Here is a 16,100-nt window from a genome sequence, read left to right on the forward strand (position 1 = left end):
ATTTAGTAGTTAACTTATCTGTGCCTCTGTTTCCCCCTCTGTTAAGTGGGTGTAAAGGCAGCCCCTGGTTCACAGGTCACAGGTGGCGATGAGAAGGGGCTGAGTGCACCGTCAGGCCTCAGGGTGGTTCTCAGGGCCCAGCGTCTGGGACAAGCACCGCGGTCCCTGTCGGTGTCAATTTTCATCCCCCCAGATGACAAAGTCTTAAAGTGTACTGACATGGAGACTGGAAAAAATCTGGGGAAGCACGAGCCCCGGCCCACGGGAGAGAGTGTGTTGGTACCTCTGTGTGGATGGCAACACAGATGGTACTTCTGATGTGTATGTCCACATCCGGTAACATGGAGAACCTACGCCTGATGCATGACCCAGGAGCTCTTCTCCAGGGGCCACAGGCACCCATGGAGCGTGCCCAGCAGAGAATGGTTGTCGTGGAAACCGCACCAATACCCACCAGGCAGCAATGGCCAAGCACATAAGGCTCACAGGCACAACCTAGAACACAACGCAGCCATCATAAAGAGTGAGACAAGTCTGTACCCGGGCATGTGGAGAGATTGTTAAGGCCGATGGTTGAGTGAAAAAAAGTAGTTTGCAGCATGATTCTTGCAGTAAGAGGCCTTTCAGTGAAACAAAGACAAGCAGGCCTCCTTACCCACTTGCACACCCCCAGGGCTGGGGCTCTCACCACTTCACAGAGAAGCTGGCTCCCAGGAGTGAGCAGATGGTACCTCCGGGAACAGACCCATTGCACCAACTGCTGTCTCTATGGGCACACACGGTCTCGTCCGTTGGAGTTCTAACACCAGCAAAGTTACGCATGAAATGAAAAACAAGATCCACCTTGGTTCTGGGCAATGAGAGCTGAAGTCTCAGGTCCCCAACACCGGTATCACTGCTGATCACAGCTTGTTAATGCTTTTGTTCAAACACTGTTTACAAGCAATGGGTTTTGTTGACTCTCTTTTCTTTAATTGGAGGTGTCATTTACATGCAATAAAATACAATATTCTCAGCAGGCAGGCCAGCAACTACTTACCAGGGGGCAAACCCAGGAAATGCTCCCCAGATCCAGACCTGAAACATTTGCAGCCCCCAGAAGGCCTCCCTCCCCCTCACAGGCAGCCCAGAATAGCCCTTATTCTGACTCTACCACAGACTCATCATGTCTGCTCCTGGCCAGGGAACCTACAAATACGATCGCCACTTCTTTCTTCCAGCCTCTTTGCTCAAGGTTAGATTTTATTACACCAGACAGAACAAGCTGGGGGGGGGGGGGCCTTTGGGAATCTCAGGGAGCCTCATCTTCTTCTGCCCAAACAATGAACATGAAGCTCATATAGGACGGCAGCCTGTGAGACCCCTCCCCCGCCACAGCCCCCCGAAGCAGGGATGACCCCCTGTGTGACTCCCCCCCAGCAGAAACTGTCCCCCCCGTGTGACTCCCCCCAAAGTGGGAACTGCTCCCACAGCAGGAACTGCCCCCTGTGTGACTCCCCCCATAGCAGGAACTGCCCCTCCAGCAGGCACTGCACCCCCAGTAGGAACTGCCCCTTGTGTGACTTCCCCTCAGTAAGAACTACCCTCCCAACAGGAATTGCCCCCTGTGTGATTCCCCCCAGCAGGAACTAACCCCCAGCAGGAACTGCCCCCTGTATGACTCCTCCCCAGCAGGAACTACCCCCCCAGCAGGAACTGCCCCCCCCATGTGACTCCGCCCCAGCAGAAACTACCCCCCCCAGCAGGAACTGCCCATTGTGTGATTCCCCCCCCAGCAAGAACTACCCCCCTGTGTGATTCCCCCAGCAGAAACTACCCCCCCAGCAGGAACCACCCCCTGTGTGACTCCCCCCCAGCAGGAACTGCCCCACTGTGTGACTCCTCCCCAGCAGAAACTAACCCCCCAGCAGGAACTGCCCATTGTGTGATTTCCACCCCCCAGCAGAAACTACCCCCCCAGCAGGGACTGTCACCCCCCAAGCAGGAACTGCACTTCCGTGTGACTCTCCCTGTGCTAGGAGCCCTCAGAGCAGGTGCCAAGATTTCTGCTCCTCATTCTGAAAGCAGCCCTTTCTCAGTGTCTCAGGGGAGACTCAGGATTCTAATTTTAAGCTCCACCATCAAGGGGACGTGAGAGTTCTAGAACTGGAGCAAAGACAGGGTAACCTCAGGGTTTGGAGCTGGTTCCACTCCACTGTGTCCTTAAACAGTTAAGATAGAATATGGTAAAGGTAACCTGAACCTGTGCAGGAAGGGCCTCTCCTGCCAAGCAGGACAGCAGGCTCTGCCATGGCCAGTGCGCTGACCCTTGGCCTCCGGCAGAACCTGGATGCACGTTTCACCAGGTGATGGATTTTGCCTCGTCATTCCCCACACATTTTTTTCTTGCAGATTAAACACTGTTAACAGGGTTCTTTCCCCACCTAATACATCCTATCAATCAAGTCCTTGTCTTTTTAGATAAGCTCTTCTGTGCTCATCTGGGAAAATAAAATAGCTTTGCAGGCTCTGTTCTAAATGTCCCGTCTTCATTGCACATGTGTTTTACCTTTTCTGTGTCTCATGCTAAGGCTTGAGTTCCTTAGGTGGAATTACTCAGCCAGACGGAATGTTCCAGCGAGATGGCTCCACTGTCCACATGTGCGTTTGAGGTTTGGGCCCTGAGGTCCCAGCCCCTAAAGTGGTGTCGGTCGGCCCCCCAGGGTCTGGTGGCTACCACTTCCCCAGCACTGTCTGCCGCCCGCCCCCAGCCCCCCACCCCAGGCCTGGAGGCCCAACCCGCTCTGAGAGAGTCCCAGGGGAAGACAAAAGCAAGAGTATCCAAAAAAGGACATTTCTTAGAAATGCAGCGAAAGCCCTGATTTTCATGATTCAATTTACATACCCGACTCAGAGGTGCTGAATTTCCTCTTTGCTACAGTTTGTGCTAATTTCTCAGAAATGCTGGAGGCCGGCATTTTAGCAAAACCCACTTCGAAGAAGCAAACAGTGGTTTCTTTATAGTGAATTCCCAGCTCTTTGTGGAAAGACTTATTTTCCATTAAAAAAAAATTTCCCCTCAAAACTTTTTATTATGAGAACTTCAAACGTCAGAGAAAGGTTAAAAGTGGGGTGAGATGAATACCCCTGGGACCTGCAGGGGCTGAGCCCTGTTCACGGCAGGGTCTGCCATCCACAGTTGGTTTCCACTGGTACCTTCTGCTGACCTTAGGATGGTGCTTTTAGACACCTCACAGGCGTCTCCAGAGAAGTGGACCTTCTTGCACACAGACTGTCGTGTCCATGGCTAAGAAAATCAGTGATAATTCAAAGGCATCATCTAAAACCTCATCCACATTTAAGGTTCCCAGTTGTCCTAAGAAGCTTTCCTGGCTGCTTCCTTTTTTTTTTTTTTAATTTTTATTTGTTTATTGTATTTTTGGCTGCGCTGGGCCTTTGTTGCTGGGAGGGCTTTCTCTAGTTGCAGCAAGTGGGGGTTACTCTCCAGTTGTGGTGTGCTGGCTTCTCATTGCGGTGGCGACTCGTTGCAGAGTGTGGGCTCAGTAGCTGTGGCTCACTGGCTTAGTTGCCCTGCAGCACGTGGGATCTTTCCAGACCAGGGATCAAACCCATGTCCCCTGCATTGGCAGACAGATTCCTAACCACTGGACTACCAGGGAAGTCCCATGCCTGCTTCCTGTGATTCAGGATCCAGCGAGGATCATGCCTGCTGTTGGTTTGTCTCAGGTCCTTTTTCTCCTAGCATCATTCCCTCCCTTTTGCTCTTTCATCTTCTTTGCTCTCTTCTTTTCCCGTCTTCTGTCGCATGTCCCATGGAGTGCCCTGCAGCCTCCTCTCTGCTTGCCCCTCCCTGCCTGGTTTGATTCTGTCCTCCTCTTCCTTCTGTGAGTCCTGAACGCTGAACAGTGTCTCTGTGGGCTCCCCTGGGTCGGGCCACACGTTTTGAGAAGACCTCCAGGTGAGGAGTGTCCTTCCTATTGCATCTCATCAAGTGGAGCCCTGTGTCAGCTCACCCACCTCGCATGACACTTACGGGGCCAGATGTCCCCATGTAAAGGCCCCCGCACACCCAAGCAGTCACCTGTGGCTGATGCTTTAGCGCCCCGTGCGTCCTGGTCCCCAGCCACTGCAGGTGATGGCTGCAGCTTTCACTGATGGCTTTCCAAAGCTGTCTTTGCTCCCCTGTTTCCTAGACTGTGTTCTCTTGTGAAGGAGAGCTTTGTTTTGTTTCCTTTGATGAAAACAATATAGAAAATAACAATGAATAATATAACAAAACCTGTACTTTCACCACCCAGAATCACGTTATAAGGTTGACATATCCGCCTTCAAGTTTTTCTTTCAAAAAAGAAAAGATTACGGTGAAAGCTCTGAAGCTGCCTGCCCCCACCTGACTCCTCCCCTCACCAGGAGGAACCACCCTCAACAACACGGCTCTGTCCTCCAGGGTTATTTTTATACCTTCAAAAGAATGTGTTTATCTCTGAACTTACAGTACACAGCACTATTTGCATGTTATTTTAAAATGTTTTGTATAAATAGAACTCTGTATATATCATCATGTTTTAACCCATTGTTGCAATCAACTCGAATTAGTGCACACATGGTTAGTGCATTCCTGGTGTGGACCTAGGGTGTTCCTGGTGTAGACCTGGTGTGTGCCTAGTATGTTCCTGGTATGTTCTTGGTGTGGTCCTGGTGTGTGCCTGGTTTGTTCCTGGTGTGGACCTGATGTGTTCCTGGTGTGTTGCTGGTGTGGACCTGGTGTGTGCCTGGTGTGGCCCTGATGTGTTGCTAGTGTGGTCCTGGTGTGGTCTTTTTCACCACCCCACACCCCGTCTGTCTGCAGAGGAGGAACACCTAGGTTGTTTCTCATTCCTTGGTGTTATAAGCAGCGGCATCCCAGGGATACCTGTGTAATCTGTTTGTGCCAACACACAAGCATCTCTCTGGGGGGTGGGTGTTGTCCAGCAGGACCTCAGACATTGAGGTCTACACATCCCGATTTCAGTGACTGTTGACGTCCTACTCACTCCCTGTGACGATGGGCAACCTTCCTCATTCCTCTGTGTCTCTTTCTGTGCAGGCAAATTTGTTTAGATTTTTTTGGTAACCTCACATGTGACAAGTGTATGTTGTGGCTTTAATTTCCCGATTGCTGGTGAGGCTATGCACACGTGCTCAGTGGCCATTGAGAGAAGGCCTGTGATCACTCATGGGGGAGGAGGGGGCCTAGGGAGTGCAGCTGGGCCCCCGAGGCCAGAGGAGATGCTGTGTTAGTGACCAGGGGAGCCCTTGGAGCCACCATCACGTGGGCCTGTGGAGGTAGTGTGCTTATGCTCAGCTCATAAGGCTTTCACATTTCTATTAATAATAGCACTTGCCACCCATGGCTCACCATGCACCAGGCACTTTACCTAGTCAGACCTTATTTGATCCACTTAGAAATGCTTGTATTTATTATCCTGTTTTGCTAAAGAGGACACAGAGGGTCAGAGAGGTGCACCCACCTGCCTAAGGTCACAGAACTGGTAAGCTTGCTGCCTCCAGCCCCAAACCTTTCCCTCCACACAGCCCCTTCCACCTGCCCAACACTCCCAGAGGGGAGAAAATGGCTCGAGCTTTGCTTCCCCTCCCCTGAGCTGTGAGCATAGAAATGGTTTGTAAATGAAAAAGTCCAGCCTTACAAATAGTTCCCAGCTTTCTAAACAGGATTTCTGGGTCAGAAGGCTGTCCAGTACTCCTCCCCAGGGCAGCTCAGGAAGGAGAGGGGGGTGGTAGTCTCCCAGTTTCTTGTAGTTTTTGGACCAGGTTGTAGCCAGGTGGGGGGACAGAGTGCAAGGCTCCAGACACCTGGTTGTGTCTCGAGTTTGGGAGCAGGAGGAACTGCTCTCCCCACTCCCTCCTGGCCGCTTCCCCAGCCCTCTGTTTCACACATGGTATTGGGGGAGACGTTTCCAGGCCCCTCCTCGACCCCCAGCAGCAGGGCTCCAGGAGCAGGTGCCTCCGCCCAGGTCCTAGGTGGGAAAGGAGGCTGGGAAGGGCAGCAGAGCGGGGACTGGTCCTCAGCCCAGCGGTGAGCTCTGAGCACAGTATGCACATGTCGAGTGAATAAAGGAAGGACGAAAAGGCTGAAAATTAAGAGCAAAAGATGCTCGCGCATTTGCCTCCTTGGGGTTCGGCTGGGTGGAGGGAGAGGAAGGAGACCAGCGAGTGGAGACTCGCCAGAGGAAGGAGACCAGCGAAGTGGGTCCTTGGTGAGAAGGTGATACCCGGCCCTCCTGACATGGAAGGCGGTGGTGCCTCAGCGAGGACTTGTCCATGGCCCCCGAACTGGAGGATGTCCTGTGTGAGAAGAAGCACGAAGCTGGCCCGGAACTGAACGAGGTCCTCCTCAAGCTGCCCTGGCCTCCTGGGTCTCCTCCCCGCCTCCCAGTCTTTGTTGATTCCGGGCTCTGGTGCCGAGGGTGACACAGAGTTCCAGTGTCTGGCTCCCTGGACCTGGGCTGATGGTTTCTGGCCCCCAGAAGCCCAGGGCCGTTCCCTCGCGTCGGGTCACCTACCCCAGGCTCGTTTTGCCTGATCTTGACCTTGGTGAGAAGCCCTCGGGGACCGTTTGTGCTTGTCGGTGTGGCCCCCACTCTGCCTGTGTCGTGTGTGTTGCTGTGGGTCACCCACCGCATCCTCAGGCTGATGGACGTTGGGAAGTTCAGTTCAGGGTTATTACAAACAGCTGTGCAAACGTTCCTTTGCTGCAGAGCTTACCTGGGAGTGAAAACTCGAGCTCCGGGGAGGCCTAAGTCCTTGGCCCCATCCCCAGCAAGGACGGCGTTGCACAGACATCCAGGCCCTGCTTTGAGCCAATGTGTCCCTTCTCTGAGCCTCAAGTTTCCTAGTCTGTAAAGTGGGCGGTGAAGACAGGTGAAATGAAGGCCTTAAGCTCTTCCCCAGGAGTGACCCTCCCTTCCCTAGAATCCACAGGGAAGCCGCTGTGGCCCAGTGGGCTGGGGGTGGGGGGGACCAAATGTGGGTTTCACTTGTCCCAAGAGGATGAACCCTGAATCTTTCTTCCAGGAATGACACCGCTGGGGTCAGGATGCTCTGAATCCCAGAGTTCACACTCCCACCCCCTCAGGAGGCTTTATGAGCCAGCTTCCCACCCACCATCCTCTCAGGTGATGGGGACTGCAGCTGGGCCCACAGCAGAAAGGCACAGGGTTCTGCCCCCAGTCTCCACTGCCCCGCCCGGGGCCCCTCCTGGCTCAGGGTGGCTGACACCCAGGGCGGGGCAAGGCCAGCACCCACTCCATCTCCACAAGGCTCTCCGCCTGGGTTAGTGGTACCAGGAGACCCTCCTGGGAACCATGCTAGGGAGAGGAGCAGAAATGGCATACCTGTGTCACAAGCACATCTGTGTCACCACCACCCCCCACGCCTATGTCACAACCACACATTTCATAACCACGCCGAACACCTGTGTCACCCTGGCCCACCAGTCAGCACTTCTCTGCCTGCAAACCCTTTAGTCCCTCACCGGCCACATCCTGTGCTGGCTCAGGGTCCTCGCACACGCTGTTCCTTCTGCTGGAAACATTCTTCCCTCCCTCCCTCCGCCTGCCTGATGCACAACTTCCTTTGTGCATCAGCTCCACCATGGGCACGGGATGCCTCTCCCGGCCAACAGAGCTCGGGTGCACCCCTAAGTCTCCGGCCCCAGCCCCACTCGGCCTCCTGTTTCAGCCCTGAGATGTCATCTCCTGTGTCCTTGGAAGGGACCTGGGCTGGTTCACTTGTGTCCTGGGGGAGCAGCAGGAGGAGACGCTCCGGAAATGCCTGTCCAGCAGCCCTGCATCTGACTCAGGAAGAAGGGGGGCGTGGAGAAGAAGGAGACTTGCCCCCGATCTCTGTAAGCAGCAGCCCTGGTCTCGTCACCATCGGAACCGCCACTCCTGAGCCCTCACCGGGCAGACTGCTGGGTGCTGAGTGGGAATCCGGGGGATGGCACAGCCAGCGGTCAGCCCGGTGCTGCACGCATAGCACTCACAGGCTCCAACTCCCCGCTGCCCTCCACACCCCCATCCATTGAAGGCGCAGGGGTCCCTTCAAGGTGATATTGAGACGACCACTCTGGCCTCTGCCCTGCCTCCTCCAAGCCACCCCCTCACCTGGCCTGGCCAGGTGGCTTCCACACTGGCCACTCCTGCCTGTGCCCCTCATCCTGTGACCCCGCCTGGGACCAGTGCAATCGACAGCTCAGGACACAGCTTTGTCCTTCTCTGCCCAGAACCCCCTGCCTGGGAGACTGAGTCCCTCCTTCTTAGAGCCCACCACCCCACACCCAGTTTCCCTCCTGGGCCTTTGCCTATGGGGTTCTCTTGGACTGGAAAGCCCTTTGCCCAGGTACCTGCTCGGGTGACCCACTGGCTCCTGCAAAGCTCTGTCTGAACCTCACTCCTCCAGGAGGACAGCCCTGACTGTGTCTGGTTCGTGGCACAGGCCCCACATGGCCACTTTCATTCCAGTGAAATCGGGTCACAGTGAAGCCAGAAAGCAGCCCAGATGGTGCAGAAGAAAAGACTACAGAGGGCTGCCACAGAGGGGCGGGGGGCCGGGGAGGGGGGCAGCCCCCGTCTGCCCTGATGCAGACCCCAGGACCCCAGACTGCGCACGGCCCTGGCCCTGCTCCCCTGTGGCTCAGCCTCGCCCACTGGAAGCACGGAGGTGGGGGTGGGATGGGGGTGGGGGTGGGTGGGGGAGAGGCCCCGGTCCAAGAAAACCCATCCTGCTCCAGACAGGCAGCCCTGCCCCCCAGGAGGAGTCCTAGGCTCTCTGTGTGACCTCAGTCCAGGCTTTCCATATCCTGGGCCTGTCTTCCTTCCATCAAAACCAGGGGAGGGGATGGTGTGGTCCCACGGCAGGCCCTCTGATTTGAGCAGCTATAAATATCACTCTCGGCGCTTATCTGCTAGGAAACCTACCCGTGGAACCCGCCTGGCCTGCCAAAGTGCGTGTCACTCTGAGCATTGACCGCTGCACCTGTGCCGACTGCACCCCAGACCAAGGGCAAGGTCACCTGGTGCCCCCCCTTCTTCTGTGGAGGGACTAGGGTTTCACACGGAGGAGCCAAGACCCAAAAATAGCAGCTGGCCACTCACAGGCCAACCGCCCAGGCCCCAAAAAGGAAGTGAGAGAAAGGTGGGCACTTTTGTTCTTTGTACAGAAGAGAAGTGTTTCTGAGGGCGGGGCCAGGGCCCCGCCCCTACCCCTGCCCCCCAGCTGGTTCTCTCTGGGTGGTTGGCTCCAGCTGTGATGCCCCAGCCACCAGTGAAGAGACAGAAGTAGAGTCATGCTCACAAGGGCCAGGGCTGAGTCTGCACCCAGGATTCTGTCCTCCGTCACTCTGGATTGTAGGGGCTCAAGGGGGTCAGGCTGACAGAACTATGTAAAGAAAACCCCATGGTGGGGCTTGCCTGGCCATCCAGTGGTGAGGATTCAGCGTGTCCACCGCAGAGGGCCTGAGATCTATCCCGGGTCAGGGAACTGAGATCCTGCAAACTGCATGGCTGGGCCAAAAAAGGAAAAGGAAGCCCCACAAAGTCCTCCTGGTGACCCTCCAGGAGGTGACTCAGCGTAAATTCCTTTGTGAGGTGCCTTCATTTGTAGGTCAAAATAGTCATCCTACGCAGAGTCAGACACAACTGAGCCTGCACACAAATGCACATGTGTGCATACACACAGAGACATGTGCATACACACAGAGACACACGTACACACACAGACACATGCACAGGCACACACACCTTCTTGGGTGGAACTACCCAGGGTATGGAGAAGGAAATGGCAACCCACTGCAGTATTCTTGCCTGGAAAAGTCCATGGACAGAGGAGCCTGGCGGGCTGCAGTCCATGGGGTTACATGACTGAGCATGTGTGCACAAGGGTGGAGGGAGATGGGCTGGTAGCAATAAAGTGGTAGAACTAAAAAAGAAAAAAGAACTACCTGGGGTAATGCAGAGTCAGACCTCGTGGCGTCCTTGGAGGAGCTTCTGCACAACCCCCTCCTTGAGAACAATGGTCCCTGCAAGGGTGTTCGAAAGCAGAGACTTGGGAGGGTGTGAGGGTGCAGCTCTGGCCAGCCCCGCCCACATTCATTCAACTCCTTGTTTTGGCTGCTCCAGCTGTAAGTCCCCATCTGTCCCTCTCCTGCCCAGACTCTGCCTGAGGCAACAACAGGGACCTGGATAAATAAGACTCGACACATCCTGACAGTGGGATGCTACACAGCAGGAAGAAGTAGATCCTGTGTGTCACCTGAGGTCTGAAGAAAAGTGGCTTAATTGGTGTGAATGTTAAACACAGACCCCAAATAATATGTGGTGCACTTACACCCAGGTGTAAACTGCAAAAGCTGGGCTGAAAATGCAGAAACCAAACTACAAGAAAGGTTACCTCCAGGATGGGACAAGGCATCGCTGGGCTTGTTCAGAGAAAGCTGGTCAGAAAAATACAGAGCAGACACAACCAGTTGTAAACAGTGCCCCTCTGGGGATTTCATCAATTATTTCTTGCATGGCTCTGAATATTAAAACCTTCTAGGCCTTTGTTCAACTGTTGATTTTTTTTTTCTTTTATGGTGCTTTTGGTATCGTGTCTAAAGTCTTTGCTTAACTAAGATTTTCTCATATATTTTTCTAGAAGTTTTGTACTTTTAGGTTTTACATCAAGGTCCGTGTTCCCTTTTGTGTTGATTTTTGTATACAGTGTATTAGCAATATTTTGTATTAAATTTGTTTATTTACTTATTAACAGTAGGTCTGATTATCTATTTTAAATATAGCAATATGTACATGTCATTCCCAAGTTCCCAATCTGTCCCTCCCCCTATTAATTTTTATGTATAAATCTAAGTTCTTTTTTTTTTCCGAATACAGACTTCAATTGTTCCAGCACCATTTGTTGAAAGACTAGCCTTTCTTCACTGAGTTTCCTTTGCGCCTTTGTTGAAATTCACTTGTTCAGACCCGTGGGTCTATTTCTAGACTTTCTGTTTTGTACCATTGACCTAACTGTCTGCTGGACACCAATGCCACACTCTCCTTTTCACTGTAGTTTTAAACCAGCTAGTGTCCATTCTCCAACTTTGCTATTTTTCAGAGTTATTTTGAATATTCTAGGTTCTTTGCATATCCATATGAGTAGGATACATACACATGTACATATTTCTCAATTCTATTGGTTCTCTTTCTCTGGAGAATGTTGACTAATACACCCAGTTTCTGGCACACAGGAAGCCATAAATGCTTGCTGAATGAATTAATAAGTTTCTCTGTTTGTTCGTCCTTATACCCCTAGCACCTGACAGGCAGAACAGTAAATGCGAGTGTGCATTTGTCTGGTTTAAGACCAGGAACCCACAGACAACGCTGTCCAGGGGTTCAGCTCACTCGCTGGTCTAAACGCTCCGCCTTCGTGCCCCTTCACCTGCGGCTCTGGGCCAGCTTCCCTCGGAAATGCACCACTGCTACGTGGGGTGATTATGAAACCGTAAAACCACAAGGAGACCCATTTGTTTTACGAGGCAGGTCTCAGGGCCATCTACGAGCTTTGCAGGCAGGAGGGTTTTGTTTTTGAAAACTGAAATTACAGAATAAGTGCCTAAAGAGGCGAGAGAGAGAACTTCACTATTTGGGTTCAAATTAGCAACCTGAGTATTCTGGGCTCCCGCTAGGAAAGGCGGGTGCTGTCTGGTAGGAGTACCTGCAGGGCTGTGGGTTGCCTCCTAGCCAGGCCCCCGTGGTCCTGCCACGAGAGGCGCAGCTATGGGGAGACCAGACACCTCAGGGGCCACAGAGAGCGGGGCGCGTGGGCAAGCAGAGTGATAATGTCAGTGGGCTGGGAAGACCTGCCTGCTGGGGCAGGGTGATGAGCGGACCCAGAGGCTCTCAGGCCCTGCTGCTGGGCGGGGCCACGGAGGGGAGCCACCAGGTGGGGCAGCACAGGAACGCAACCAGCGTCAGCACAGCCCCTGAAGTCCTGTGGGATTTACACTTCCATTCCAATTAAGTAAAGTGAAAAATTCAGCATCTCAGTTTCCTGATGTGCTGGACACCAAGTGGCCGGTGGCTATACTCAGACTGATAGACAATTCATCTCTGACCACACAAGTCCCTGTGGATGGATGGTGCTCGGGGCTGCCTGTGTCTCCCCCCAGTTCTCACATTCTTGACTCCCCTCTGCCCCCACCAAAGGGTTGGGACTGCCCAGTTGTCTGAGAATGTCTCTCTTCCATCCTCGGGTGGAAGAAGGTGATCTGGTCTCCAACGGCTGGGGCCCGGAGCCAGGCCATCTGGCTTTTAAACTTTTCATTGAGGTACAATCTACCATTTTAGCCATTTTCTTTCTTTCTTTTTTTTTTTTTAGTTCTACCACTTTATTGCTACCAACCCATCTCCTTCCACCCTTGTGCACACAAGCTCAGTCATGTAACCCCATGGACTGCAGCCCGCCAGGCTCCTCTGTCCATGGACTTTTCCAGGCAAGAATACTGCAGTGAGTTGCCATTTCCTTTTCCACATTTTAGCCATTTTCAAGTGTGCATATCTGTGGCGTTCAGCACACTCACCTGCGGTGCTCCTGTCTGCTGAATCTAGTTCCAGAATGTTCTGTCACCTCGGGAGGAGACCCTGTCACCACCTGTGCACCCCTCCCACTCCCCCTAGCTCCCAGCAACCACAAGTCTGCTTTCTGTCTCTGTTACCTTTTCATATAAACAGAGCCATGCAATACATGATTGTCAAGTCTGGCTTCTCTCCTTAGGATGAAGTTTTAAGGTTTATTCATATTGTCATATTGTAGGAAGAATCAGTTCTCCATTCCTTTTCATGATTGAATAATATTCCAGTGTACGGACTGACCACATTTGTTTACCCATTCATCAATTGATTGGCATGTAGGGGTTTCCACCTTTCGGCCGCTCTGGATAATGCTGCTGTGAACACTTCCTATGAGTATTTGCTTTCAGTCCTTTTGGGTGTATACCTAGGAGTGGAAATGTGGGGTCAAGTGGCAATTCTGTTTCACTTTTTGGAAAACTGTCAAACTATTTCCACAGTGGCTGCACCATTTTACATTCCTATCAGCAATGAAGAGTTCTCATTTTTCCACATTGTTGCCAACACTTACTTACTATTTTCCCTTCAAAAGCAAACTATAACTATCCTAGTGGGTACATTTCATTGTGGTTTCAACTTGACTCCTTAATGACATTACATACACTTTCATATGTTCATGTGCTTGTTGGCCATTTATATATTCTGGGGGAAATCTCCAGTCAGGTCCTATGCCCATTTTAAAAATTGGGATATTTGCCTTTTTGTTATTGACTTGTAGGAGTTCTTCTTGTATTCTGATCTGAGACTTCCCTGATAGCTCAGTGGTAAAAGAATCTGCCTGCAATGGAGGAGACTCAGAAGACCTGGGTTCGATCCCTGGGTTGGGAAGATCCCCTGGAGAAGGAAATAGTAACCTGCTCCAGTATTCTTGCTTGGAGAATTCCGTGGACAGAGGAGACTGGCGGGCTACAGTCCACAGGGTCATAAAGAATCGGACACGACTGAGCATGCACATAAGACTTTTGCAGATATCTTTTTCTACTCTGGATTGTTTTGGCTGTTCAGGGTCCCTTGCAATTCCATATACATTTTAGGATCAGTTTTTCTATTTCTTTAAAAAAAAAAAAAAAGCCATTGGGATTTGAATCTATTTATTTGCTTTGGGTAGTATTGCATCTTAACAATATGAAGTCTTCCAATCTGTAAACACAAGATGTTTTTCCATGTATTTATGTCTTCTTTCATTTCTTTCAGCAATATTTTGTAGTTTTCAGTGTACAAGTCTTTCACCTCCTTGGTTAAATTTATTCCAAAGTATTATTCTTTTGAATGCCATTGTGAGTAGAATTATTTTCTTAATTTCCTTCTTGGATTGCTCGTTGCTAGTGTATAGAAATACAGCTGATTTTTGTGTGTTGATCCTGTACCTGGCAACTTTGCTAAATTCATTGACTAGCACTAATAGTTACTCAGTGGATTCTTTGAATTCTCTGTATGTAAGGTCACATCAGGGGCTTCCCTAGTAGCTTACTGGTAAGGAATCTGCCTGTGAATGCCGGAGACCTGGGTTCAACCCCTAGTTTGGGAAGATCCCCTGGAGGAGAAAATGGCAACTCACTCCAGTAGTCTTGCCTGGGAAATCCCATGGACAGAGAAGCCTGGCGGGATACAGTCCTACAGTCCATGCGGTCACAAAGAGTCAAACATGACTGAGCGATTAGACAACAGCAACAACAAAGGTCATGTCATCTGGGAACAGAGATATTTTACTTCTTCCTTTCCAGTTTTGATGATTTTTGTTTCTTTCTTTCTTTCTTTGGTCTAATTGCTCTGGCAAGGATTCCACCACTACACTGAACAGCTGTGGTAAGGGCCAGCATTCTAATCTTGCTCCTGTCTTAGGGGGAAGCATTCAGTCTTTTCCGCTGAGTATGATGTCCTTTATCCCACCGAGGATGTTTCCTCTCTTCCCAGTTTGGTGAGTGTCTTATCCTAAGGGGCGCTGGCTTTTGTGAAATGTGTTTTCTGTATCAGTTGAGATCACCATATGGCTTTTTCCCTTTGTTCTATTAATGTGATGTATTACATTGATTGATTGGGTAGCTCTGCTTTTCTAAGACAAGCTGGAAATCTGAATTCCAATGGGAAATCTTTATTCTTTTATTCTTTTTTCCTCTTTCTTTGAAACGTTGACATGAATTAAAAAAATTTGCATGGGGCAAATCAGACTCAATGGACATGAGTTTGAGCAAGCTCCGGGAGATAGTAAAGGAGAGGGCAGCCTGGTGTGCTACAGTCCACGGTGTCGCAAACAGTCGGAAACGACTGAGTAACTAAACAACAGCAACAAATCAGACTCAGCTGGAAGACAAAATGGCTCTGCAGCCACCAGTTTGAAATCTCTCATCAAAAAACTTAAAAATTATTTTTCCCTTTGACTTAGGAATTCCACTTCCAAGGGCCCATACAGAAGAAGTGATCCAAAATACAGGCAAAGTTTTAAACCTACACTTGAGTGTCATTTTTTAAAAGTATTAATTTTGGGGGGTGTTCTGGGTCTTCACTGCTGCACACGTGCTTTCCCTAGTTGCAGTGCGCAGGCTTCTCACTGGGTGGCCTCTCTTGGTGCGGCTTGAGATTGCATGGACTTCACTAGTTGTGGCCCTGAGAGGCACGTGGGATCTTCCTGGACCAGGGATCAAACCCACGTGCCTTGCATGGGCAAGTGGATTCCTAACCATTTGAACCACCAGGGAGGTCCTTGAGTGTCATTTTTAAAGCCTGAAGTTGGAAAGTTCCTGAACACCAGCAGTGGAGGTCTTAGGGTGCCGTGTTCACCAGGGAACCAGGGTTTTGCTGCCATTTTATGGGGGTTTTAATGAGGACAGAGGGCCAGTGACAGACACGGGTGAGTGATATTAATGGTTGTTGTTCTGTGTAACCAGATGTCATCTACTTTGAATAAAAGCTTTTTTTTTCCTTCTTATGACAAGAAGCAGAGGGCTTGCCCAAGGCCTCCCTGCTGGCCAGGTTCAGTTGCTCAGCAACAGGTCACACCCCGCCCATTTCCCAAATGTGGCACAGTGTGCTGATGTAACCTTTCTTTTTAGCACTTTCTGCATTTGATTCGCTTTTGAAAACATTTTAATCTCAGGAGCATGTTTCCATTTTGCTACTTACGTGGTCCACACCCATTTGCTGGCTGGTCATATACAATAAGTGCTTGGGCAGAAATCTGTTCCCCTGCCCCAGGCCTCCCTGACTTCCATAAGCACTGGGGGCAAAGCCATCTCGAACATGGTTTTTGACATTGCTGGCTGGCAGGGTCAAGAATTAAATAAAACATCCAGGACAACAGTGTTCCTTCTGTTTTGCTTTCAACCATTTGAACTATAGCCATTCACTGAGCTATCTGGGTAAAGACTGAGATTTGCTTTATGAAACACGCCATACCACTGAGATCTGATAGTTTTCTGTGGGTTCATCCTG

Source organism: Muntiacus reevesi, chromosome 18 (genome assembly GCF_963930625.1).
Source record: "Muntiacus reevesi chromosome 18, mMunRee1.1, whole genome shotgun sequence".
In the NCBI taxonomy this organism is placed as follows: Eukaryota; Metazoa; Chordata; class Mammalia; order Artiodactyla; family Cervidae; genus Muntiacus; species Muntiacus reevesi.